The sequence below is a fragment of the Rhipicephalus microplus genome, unplaced genomic scaffold (assembly GCF_043290135.1).
Source record: "Rhipicephalus microplus isolate Deutch F79 unplaced genomic scaffold, USDA_Rmic scaffold_374, whole genome shotgun sequence".
Lineage (NCBI taxonomy): Eukaryota > Metazoa > Arthropoda > Arachnida > Ixodida > Ixodidae > Rhipicephalus > Rhipicephalus microplus.
Window position 1 is genome coordinate 20,001 of NW_027464938.1, and position 11,496 is coordinate 31,496.

General features: G+C 61.8%; 1 non-coding gene across 1 annotated transcript; it reads left to right on the forward strand.

The window, feature by feature from the left end:
- The first annotated feature begins 9,493 nt into the window (after nt 1-9,493).
- Nucleotides 9,494-11,308, forward strand: LOC142794102 (small subunit ribosomal RNA). Its single transcript, XR_012892070.1, has one exon. It is a non-coding gene; the product is annotated as a small subunit ribosomal RNA (ribosomal RNA).
- Nucleotides 11,309-11,496: the final 188 nt, after the last annotated feature.

Below are 11,496 nucleotides of genomic sequence, written 5' to 3' on the forward strand. Positions count from 1 at the left end.
CGGCTGACGCAGTTTTCGCGCCGCCCCGGCTGACGCGGTTTCGTGCCGCCCCGGCAGACGCGGTTTTCGCGCCGCCCCGGCTGACGCGGTTTCGTGCCGCCCCGGCAGACGCAGTTCGGACTTAGCACTTTTCGGCTGTGCCTGGCTGGCGGCCCACTCACTCGATCGCCATGTCTGTTTGCCACAGTTTTCCCGGTGGTGCCGCACCCGGGCTCGCCCCGGCTGACGCAGTTTTCGCGCCGCCCCGGCTGACGCGGTTTCGTGCCGCCCCGGCAGACGCGGTTTTCGCGCCGCCCCGGCTGACGCGGTTTCGTGCCGCCCCGGCAGACGCAGTTCGGACTTAGCACTTTTCGGCTGTGCCTGGCTGGCGGCCCACTCACTCAATCGCCATGTCTGTTTGCCACAGTTTTCCCGGTGGTGCCGCACCCGGGCTCGCCCCGGCTGACGCAGTTTTCGCGCCGCCCCGGCTGACGCGGTTTCGTGCCGCCCCGGCAGACGCGGTTTTCGCGCCGCCCCGGCTGACGCGGTTTCGTGCCGCCCCGGCAGACGCAGTTCGGACTTAGCACTTTTCGGCTGTGCCTGGCTGGCGGCCCACTCACTCGATCGCCATGTCTGTTTGCCACAGTTTTCCCGGTGGTGCCGCACCCGGGCTCGCCCCGGCAGACGCGTTTTTTTTTTTCTTTCGCCCCGGCTGACGCAGTTTTCGCGCCGCCCCGGCTGACGCGGTTTCGTGCCGCCCCGGCAGACGCGGTTTTTTGCGCCGCCCCGGCTGACGCGGTTTTTGCCGCCCCGGCTGACGCAGTTCGGACTTAGCACTTTTCGGCTGTGCCTGGCTGGCGGCCCACTCACTCGATCGCCATGTCTGTTTGCCACAGTTTTCCCGGTGGTGCCGCACCCGGGCTCGCCCCGGCTGACGCAGTTTTCGCGCCGCCCCGGCTGACGCGGTTTCGTGCCGCCCCGGCAGACGCGGTTTTCGCGCCGCCCCGGCTGACGCGGTTTCGTGCCGCCCCGGCAGACGCAGTTCGGACTTAGCACTTTTCGGCTGTGCCTGGCTGGCGGCCCACTCACTCGATCGCCATGTCTGTTTGCCACAGTTTTCCCGGTGGTGCCGCACCCGGGCTCGCCCCGGCTGACGCAGTTTTCGCGCCGCCCCGGCTGACGCGGTTTCGTGCCGCCCCGGCAGACGCGGTTTTCGCGCCGCCCCGGCTGACGCGGTTTCGTGCCGCCCCGGCAGACGCAGTTCGGACTTAGCACTTTTCGGCTGTGCCTGGCTGGCGGCCCACTCACTCGATCGCCATGTCTGTTTGCCACAGTTTTCCCGGTGGTGCCGCACCCGGGCTCGCCCCGGCAGACGCGTTTTTTTTTTTCTTTCGCCCCGGCTGACGCAGTTTTCGCGCCGCCCCGGCTGACGCGGTTTCGTGCCGCCCCGGCAGACGCGGTTTTTTTGCACCGCCCCGGCTGACGCGGTTTTTGCCGCCCCGGCTGACGCAGTTCGGACTTGGCACTTTTTGGCTGAGCCTGGCTGGTGGCCCACTCACTCGATCGCCATGTCTGTTAGCCACAGTTTTCCCGGTGGTGCCGCACCCGGGCTCGCCCCGGCTGACGCAGTTTTCGCGCCGCCCCGGCAGACGCGGTTTTCGCGCCGCCCCGGCTGACGCGGTTTTTGCCGCCCCGGCTGACGCAGTTCGGACTTGGCACTTTTTGGGCTGAGCCTGGCTGGCGGCCCACTCACTCGATCGCCATGTCTGTTTGCCACAGTCTTCCCGGTGGTGCCGCACCCGGGCTCGCCCCGGCAGACGCGTTTTTTTTTTCTTTCGCCCCGGCAGACGTGGTTCCCCCCCCCCCTTTTCGCTCGCCCCGGCTGACGAGGTTTTCGCGCCGCCCCGGCTGACGCAGTTTTCGCGCCGCCCCGGCTGACGCGGTTTCGTGCCGCCCCGGCTGACGCGGTTTTCGCGCCGCCCCGGCTGACGCGGTTTTTGCGTCGCCCCGGCTGACACGGTTCGGACTTTGCACTTTTCGGCTGTGCCTGGCTGGCGGCCCACTCACTCGATCGCCATGTCTGTTTGCCACAGTTTTCCCGGTGGTGCCGCACCCGGGCTCGCCCCGGCTGACGCAGTTTTCGCGCCGCCCCGGCTGACGCGGTTTCGTGCCGCCCCGGCAGACGCGGTTTTCGCGCCGCCCCGGCTGACGCGGTTTCGTGCCGCCCCGGCAGACGCAGTTCGGACTTAGCACTTTTCGGCTGTGCCTGGCTGGCGGCCCACTCACTCGATCGCCATGTCTGTTTGCCACAGTTTTCCCGGTGGTGCCGCACCCGGGCTCGCCCCGGCTGACGCAGTTTTCGCGCCGCCCCGGCTGACGCGGTTTCGTGCCGCCCCGGCAGACGCGGTTTTCGCGCCGCCCCGGCTGACGCGGTTTCGTGCCGCCCCGGCAGACGCAGTTCGGACTTAGCACTTTTCGGCTGTGCCTGGCTGGCGGCCCACTCACTCGATCGCCATGTCTGTTTGCCACAGTTTTCCCGGTGGTGCCGCACCCGGGCTCGCCCCGGCAGACGCGTTTTTTTTTTTTTTCTTTCGCCCCGGCTGACGCAGTTTTCGCGCCGCCCCGGCTGACGCGGTTTCGTGCCGCCCCGGCAGACGCGGTTTTTTGCGCCGCCCCGGCTGACGCGGTTTTTGCCGCCCCGGCTGACGCAGTTCGGACTTAGCACTTTTCGGCTGTGCCTGGCTGGCGGCCCACTCACTCGATCGCCATGTCTGTTTGCCACAGTTTTCCCGGTGGTGCCGCACCCGGGCTCGCCCCGGCTGACGCAGTTTTCGCGCCGCCCCGGCTGACGCGGTTTCGTGCCGCCCCGGCAGACGCGGTTTTCGCGCCGCCCCGGCTGACGCGGTTTCGTGCCGCCCCGGCAGACGCAGTTCGGACTTAGCACTTTTCGGCTGTGCCTGGCTGGCGGCCCACTCACTCGATCGCCATGTCTGTTTGCCACAGTTTTCCCGGTGGTGCCGCACCCGGGCTCGCCCCGGCTGACGCAGTTTTCGCGCCGCCCCGGCTGACGCGGTTTCGTGCCGCCCCGGCAGACGCGGTTTTCGCGCCGCCCCGGCTGACGCGGTTTCGTGCCGCCCCGGCAGACGCAGTTCGGACTTAGCACTTTTCGGCTGTGCCTGGCTGGCGGCCCACTCACTCGATCGCCATGTCTGTTTGCCACAGTTTTCCCGGTGGTGCCGCACCCGGGCTCGCCCCGGCAGACGCAGTTTTCGCGCCGCCCCGGCAGACGCGGTTTTCGCGCCGCCCCGGCTGACGCGGTTTTTGCCGCCCCGGCTGACGCAGTTCGGACTTGGCACTTTTTGGGCTGAGCCTGGCTGGCGGCCCACTCACTCGATCGCCATGTCTGTTTGCCACAGTCTTCCCGGTGGTGCCGCACCCGGGCTCGCCCCGGCAGACGCGTTTTTTTTTCTTTCGCCCCGGCAGACGTGGTTCCCCCCCCCCCCCTTTTCGCTCGCCCCGGCTGACGAGGTTTTCGCGCCGCCCCGGCTGACGCAGTTTTCGCGCCGCCCCGGCTGACGCGGTTTCGTGCCGCCCCGGCTGACGCGGTTTTCGCGCCGCCCCGGCTGACGCGGTTTTTGCGTCGCCCCGGCTGACACGGTTCGGACTTTGCACTTTTCGGCTGTGCCTGGCTGGCGGCCCACTCACTCGATCGCCATGTCTGTTTGCCACAGTTTTCCCGGTGGTGCCGCACCCGGGCTTGCCCCGGCAGACGCGTTTTTTTTTTTTCTTTTCGCCCCGGCTGACGCAGTTTTCGCCCCGCCCCGGCTGACGCGGTTTCGTGCCGCCCCGGCAGACGCGGTTTTTTGCGCCGCCCCGGCTGACGCGGTTTTTGCCGCCCCGGCTGACGCAGTTCGGACTTTGCACTTTTTGGCTGAGCCTGGCTGGCGGCCCACTCACTCGATCGCCATGTCTGTTTGCCACAGTTTTCCCGGTGGTGCCGCACCCGGGCTCGCCCCGGCAGACGCGTTTTTTTTTTTCCTTCGCCCCGGCAGACGTGGTTCCCCCCCCCCCCTCCGTCTTTCTTTTTGTTTTTTTTTTCGCCGCGGCTGAAGTGGATTTTTCGGTGCCTCGACGCCCCGGTAGTCGCGGTTTTTCCGTTTCCGCACGGCCCCGGCTGACGCTGCTCGGTCACAGTCGCCTTTTGTGAGGATTGCAGACTTCTTGAGCGCGGGTGTTTTTTTTTTGTTGTTGTTGTTGTTTTATTACGCATTCGCTCCAGCAGACGCTGTTTAGACTTTTTGTTTCCTCTTTTATCCTGCGACGAGGTGACGAGGTTTATTCGGTGCCCCGCCGCCCCGGCTGAAGTGATTTTTCCTGTCCCGTGCCGCCCCGGCTGACGCGGTTGGGACTTCGCGTTTGTTCGGCCGCCACGGGTTTTGGCGCACTCGCTCGGTTGCTTGTTGTTGCCACTTGTTGCGAACCCAGGTTTCTTGAGCGAGCGCGGGCGTTTTTTCTTCCTTTCTTTCTTTGTTCTATGTGTTAGCGAATCGGCCTTTAATATCACACGAGGACTCACAACCAACAATTTTCAGTTTGAAGTGTAAAAAATCTGCAGGTGTTGACGTAACTGACTTGCCCCGTACCCTTGAGTACATCCATGAAGTTCTCGTAGTACTACTAAATCGCATTATTCCAAGTGGAGAAATTCCCATAAACTTGCAAACCTCTACACGAAAATCGGTGCGCGTGATAAAGTTGAAAATTATCGTCCGATATCAAATGTGCCTTCTATAACACAAATTCTAGGAAAAAAAAAAAAAAACACTTGTTCGCCGTTCTCTGCGCCGTGACTGGCAGCACTCCGGCGAAGCGAAACGGGGTCGATTCGAGCACGATATCGGCGTCTTTCGACGTGCTCGCCGGCGACCGTCGCACGAGTACGTCGCACGAGCGCGTCTGCCGGGGCGCCGTTTGCGAAGCCGACGCAAAAGTGGGAACCGCCGCTCGGATGATCGCCGCTTTCGGCAGAGTGAGTGTTGGCACTCCGGGGAAGCGAAACAGCGTGAATGCGCCCACGAAATCGGCGTATTTTGAAGTGCCCGCCGGCGACCGTCGCACGAGTACGGTAAACCGCGTCAGCCGGGGCGTAGTTCGGGACGCCGACGAAAAAGTGGGAAGCGCAACTCGGATCTTCGCCGTTTTTGCAGGAGTGAGTGGCGGCCCTCCTGCGAGACCAAGAAGCATCGATTCGTGCACGAATTCGGCGCCTTTCGACGTGATCGCCGGCGACCGTCGCTCGAGTAGGGCAAACCGCGTCTGCCGGGGCGGGCTTCGGGACGCCGATGCGAAAGTGGGAAACGCTGCTCGGATGTTCGCCGTTTTTGGCCGAGTGAGTGCTGGCACTCGGGCGAAGCCAAACGGGGCCGATTACGGCACGATATCGGCGTCTTTCGACGTGCCCGGCGGCGACCGTCGCACGAGTACGGTAAACCGCGTCAGCCCGGGCGGAGTTCGGGACGCCGATGCGAAAGTGGAGAACGCCGCTCGGATCTTCGCCGTTTTTGGAGGAGTGAGTGGCGGCACTCCGGAGAAGCCAAGGAGCGCCAATTAGCGCACGATATCGGCGTCTTTCGACGCGCTCGCCGGCGACCGTCGAACGAGTAGGGCAAACCGCGTCTGCCGGGGCGGGGTTTACGACGCCGACGCAAAAGTGGGAACCGCCGCTCGGATGTTGGCCGTTTTTGGCAGAGTGAGTGCTGGCACACCGGCGACGCGAAAGAGCGCGAAAGCGCCCACGAAAGTGGCGTATTTGGACGTGCTTGACGGCGACCGCTGCAGGAGTACGAAAAACCACGTCAGCCGGGGCGAGCGACCCACGGCGGTCTGGGTGCTTATCGCTGCTATTATAGGGGCACCCCGGCAGACGCAGAAAAAAAAAATTTTTTTTCGACCTTCTTTTTTGCTGGTCGAGCTCGGGTAACCCAGGTCGCAATGGGAGCCGCGCACGAAAGCGGCGTCGCGAGACGCGTTCGCGGTCGCTAGTCGCACGAGCTCGGCAACCGCGTCAGCCGGCGCGGAGTTCGGGATGCCGACGGCTAAGTGGGTACCGCTGCTCGGATGTTCGCCGTTTTTGGCCGAGTGAGTGCTGGCACTCCGGCGAAGCGAAACGGGGCCGATTCGGGCACGATATCGGCGTATTTCGACGTGCTCGCCGGCGACCGTCGCACGAGTACGGCAAAGCGCGTCTGCCGGGGCGAGGTTTGCGATGCCGACGAAAAAGTGGGAAGCGCCGCTCGGATCTTCGCCGTTTTTGCAGGAGTGAGTGGCGGCCCTCCTGCGAGACCAAGAAGCATCGACTCGCGCACGATATCGGTGTCTTTCGACGTGCCCGCCGGCCACCGCCGCACGAGTACGGCAAACCGCGTATGCCGGGGCGGGGTTGGCGACGCCGACGCAAAAGTGGGAACCGCCACTAGGATGTTCGCCGTTTTTGGCAGAGTGAGTGCTGGCACACCGGCGACGCGAAAGAGCGCGAAAGCGCCCACGAAAGTGGCGTATTTGGACGTGCTTGACGGCGACCGCTGCAGGAGTACGAAAAACCACGTCAGCCGGGGCGAGCGACCCACGGCGGTCTGGGTGCTTATCGCTGCTATTATAGGGGCACCCCGGCAGACGCAGAAAAAAAAAATTTTTTTTCGACCTTCTTTTTTGCTGGTCGAGCTCGGGTAACCCAGGTCGCAATGGGAGCCGCGCACGAAAGCGGCGTCGCGAGACGCGTTCGCGGTCGCTAGTCGCACGAGCTCGGCAACCGCGTCAGCCGGCGCGGAGTTCGGGATGCCGACGGCTAAGTGGGTACCGCTGCTCGGATGTTCGCCGTTTTTGGCCGAGTGAGTGCTGGCACTCCGGCGAAGCGAAACGGGGCCGATTCGGGCACGATATCGGCGTATTTCGACGTGCTCGCCGGCGACCGTCGCACGAGTACGGCAAAGCGCGTCTGCCGGGGCGAGGTTTGCGATGCCGACGAAAAAGTGGGAAGCGCCGCTCGGATCTTCGCCGTTTTTGCAGGAGTGAGTGGCGGCCCTCCTGCGAGACCAAGAAGCATCGACTCGCGCACGATATCGGTGTCTTTCGACGTGCCCGCCGGCCACCGCCGCACGAGTACGGCAAACCGCGTATGCCGGGGCGGGGTTGGCGACGCCGACGCAAAAGTGGGAACCGCCACTAGGATGTTCGCCGTTTTTGGCAGAGTGAGTGCTGGCACTCCGGCGAAGCGAAAGAGCGCGAATGCGCCCACGAAAGTGGCGTGTTTGGACGTGCTTGACGACGACCACCGCAGGAAAACGAAAAACCACGTCAGCCGGGGCGAGCGACCCATGGCGGTCTGGGTGCTTATCGCTGCTATTATAGGGGCACCCCGGCAGACGCAAAAAAAAAAAAAATTTTTTTTCGACATTCTTTCTTGCTCGTCGACCTCGGGTGACCCAGGTCGCAGTGGGAGCCGCGCACGAAAGCGGCGTCGCGAGACGGCTTCGCGGTCGCTAGTCGCACGAGCTCGGCAACCGCGTCTGCCGGGGCGGAGTTCGGGACGCCGACGGCTAAGTGGGAACCGCCGCTCGGATGTTCGCCGTTTGTGGCCGAGTGAGTGCTGGCACTCCGGCGAAGCCAAACGGGGCCGATTCCGGCACGATATCGGCGTCTTTCTACGTGCTCGCCGGCGACCGTCGCACGAGTACGGCAAAGTGCGTCTGCCGGGGCGGGGTTTGCGACGCGTACGCAATAGTGAGAACCGTCGCTCGGATGTTCGTCGTCTTTCGCCGAGCCAGTGCTGGCACTCCGGCGAAGCCGAACGGAGCCGATTCGGGCACGATATCGGCGTCTTTCCACGTGCTCGCCGGCGACCGTCGCACGAGTACGGTAAACCGCGTCAGCCGGGGCGGAGTTCGGGACGCCGATGCGAAAGTGGGAAGCGCCGCTCGGATCTTCGCCGTTTTTGGAGGAGTCAGTGGCGGCACTCCGGTGAAGCCAAGGTGCGCCAATTCGCGCACGATATCGGCGTCTTTCGACGTGCCCGCCGGCCACCGTCGCACGAGTACGGCAAACCTCGTCTGCCGGGGCGGGGTTTGCGACGCCGACGCAAAAGTGGGAACCGCCGCTCGGATGTTCGCCGTTTTTGGCAGAGTGAGTGCTGGCACTCCGGCGAAGCGAAAGAGCGTGAATGCGCCCACGAAAGTAGCGTATTTGGACGTGCTTGACGGCGACCGCCGCAGGAGTACGAAAAACCACGTCAGCCGGGGCGAGCGACCCACGGCGGTCTGGGTGCTTATCGCTGCTATTATAGGGGCACCCCGGCAGACGCAGAAAGAAAAAAAAAAAAAAAAATGGGGACATGGCGTGCGTCACCGTGCGGCTTCGCAGCGTTGCCGAAGTCGCCGAGCCCTTCGACTGAGCCGAACGGCGGACAGGGAACGTTGGTCGGCCGTTCTAACCTGTCGGTGCCACGCCGAGACGTCGTTAAGGAAAACCGCGTCGTGGGCCTCTACGACGCCGTCGAGTCGTTGTACGTTTGGTGTCCAGCGTGTCGGCGGCGAGTAGCGGACACGTCGTTCACGACTTCGGTCTTTCGCAGTCGACGCGAACTTGCGGAGAGTCGTGGTGCCTCACGTTTTCGGCAGAAACCGCGGCGGAATTTTCCCGTGCGTGCGCGCACGACCTCGGTGCTGTGCCGTCAGCGTAGTGTTGCACAAACTCGTGGCCTACCCAAGGTGCGGTACGTTTGCGGCCGTATCCTCGGTGGGAATTTCGTGAGTAGGGTCGCAAATTCTACGACCTCGGCGGGTTTGAGAGCGACGTAGACTTGTGGCACGCTCAACGTGCCACACGTTTCGGGGCACACCCGCGGTGAAATTTTCTCGAGTACGCTCGTATTAGTGCCCAAGGAGGTCTGGGTACTTATCGCTGCTATTATGTGGGGGTTCTCGTGAGCGGCGTACGCGAAAGCGACCGGGTGTCTGATATGCGGCGGGCTTCGGCCTCGTCAAGCGTGTCCTCGGGTCTGCTCCAGGGGAATCCACGGCAGTCGTCTGCAGCCTCATCCGCTTGATGCGTTAGGGGCTGGTTGTCGGACGGTGCCGTTTTACCACGATATCGAGGTGTGTTCCGTGTCGTCCTCGGGCGATTCAGATGCGAAAGCGCCGAAGACGCGGGCGTGACCCGTCGTCTGGCGGCTTTGCAGTCTCGGCTCCGTTGCTAGTTCCGGCCGGTCCACCGACAGTGCAGCGGGCTTGGGCAACCCGCACGGCGCGACCGAGTCGATGCAACGAAAAAGAGCGAGCATGAACGTGCTTCTTGCCGCACGGCTCCCACTCGTCTTTCGGGAAGGTTGTGCCGTAGCGAGCTCGAACGCCGTCATCTCGGAGTGCAAAATAAGCGTGTTGGGGCGCCTGAAGGTGGCCTCCGCCGCACACAGACTGCGTCCGGCCCGCCGAAGGCGAGGACGGACGCGCAGTCGAACGATTACCTGGTTGATCCTGCCAGTAATCATATGCTTGTCTCAAAGATTAAGCCATGCATGTCTAAGTACATGCCGAAATAAGGCGAAACCGCGAATGGCTCATTAAATCAGTTATGGTTCCTTAGATCGTTTCTTCCTACTTGGATAACTGTGGCAATTCTAGAGCTAATACATGCAGTGAGCCTGGAGCCCTTTGGGTAACGGGTGCTTTTATTAGACCAAGATCGATCGGGTTTCGGCCCGTATTGTGTGGTGACTCTGGATAACTTTGTGCTGATCGCATGGCCACGAGCCGGCGACGTTTCTTTCAAGTGTCTGCCTTATCAACTTTCGATGGTAGGTTACTTGCTTACCATGGTTGTTACGGGTAACGGAGAATCAGGGTTCGATTCCGGAGAGGGAGCCTGAGAAACGGCTACCACATCCAAGGAAGGCAGCAGGCGCGCAAATTACCCACTCCCGGCACGGGGAGGTAGTGACGAAAAATAACAATACGGGACTCTTTTGAGGCCCCGTAATTGAAATGAGTACACTCTAAATCCTTTAACGAGGATCAATTGGAGGGCAAGTCTGGTGCCAGCAGCCGCGGTAATTCCAGCTCCAATAGCGTATACTAAAGCTGCTGCGGTTAAAAAGCTCGTAGTTGGATCTCAGTTCCAGACGAGTAGTGCATCTACCCGATGCGACGGCTCGGACTGAACATCATGCCGGTTCTTTCTTGGTGCACTTCATTGTGTGCCTCGAGATGGCCGGTGCTTTTACTTTGAAAAAATTAGAGTGCTCAACGCAGGCGAGTCGCCTGAATAAACTTGCATGGAATAATAGAACAAGACCTCGTTTCTGTTCTGTTGGTTTTTGGAATACGAGGTAATGATTAAGAGGGACGGACGGGGGCATTCGTATTGCGGCGCTAGAGGTGAAATTCTTGGACCGTCGCAAGACGAACTACTGCGAAAGCATTTGCCAAGAATGTTTTCATTGATCAAGAACGAAAGTCAGAGGTTCGAAGGCGATCAGATACCGCCCTAGTTCTGACCATAAACGATGCCAACCAGCGATCCGCCTGAGTTACTCAAATGACTCGGCGGGCAGCTTCCGGGAAACCAAAGTATTTGGGTTCCGGGGGAAGTATGGTTGCAAAGCTGAAACTTAAAGGAATTGACGGAAGGGCACCACCAGGAGTGGAGCCTGCGGCTTAATTTGACTCAACACGGGAAAACTTACCCGGCCCGGACACTGGGAGGATTGACAGATTGAGAGCTCTTTCTTGATTCGGTGGATGGTGGTGCATGGCCGTTCTTAGTTGGTGGAGCGATTTGTCTGGTTAATTCCGATAACGAACGAGACTCTAGCCTATTAAATAGGTGCGGGGTTCCCAGCACCTTACAACCTTCTTAGAGGGACAAGCGGCTCCTAGCCGCACGAAACAGAGCAATAACAGGTCTGTGATGCCCTTAGATGTCCGGGGCCGCACGCGCGCTACACTGAAGGAAGCAGCGTGTCTTTATCCCTGTCTGAAAAGACTGGGTAACCCGTGGAACTTCTTTCGTGATTGGGATAGGGGCTTGCAATTGTTCCCCTTGAACGAGGAATTCCCAGTAAGCGCGAGTCATAAGCTCGCGTTGATTACGTCCCTGCCCTTTGTACACACCGCCCGTCGCTACTACCGATTGAATGATTTAGTGAGGTCTTCGGACCGATGTCCGGCGCGGCCTTTCGGTTGCGCCGGTCTGTTGGAAAGATGACCAAACTTGATCATTTAGAGGAAGTAAAAGTCGTAACAAGGTTTCCGTAGGTGAACCTGCGGAAGGATCATTAACGGATTGTGAAGGGTGAGCGCCTCAGCTGCGTCTGCGCCCGACACTTTCTGCCGCTGACCCCGTTTGGACGCGGGGTCGGCTTTTCCCCACGGGGCTGCCTGAATGTGGAGCGGCACCCCGTGACAAATTGTTGCGCCCAGCGGACGCCAACACCGCGACCTTGGACGGTCGGCCAGGTGGCGGACG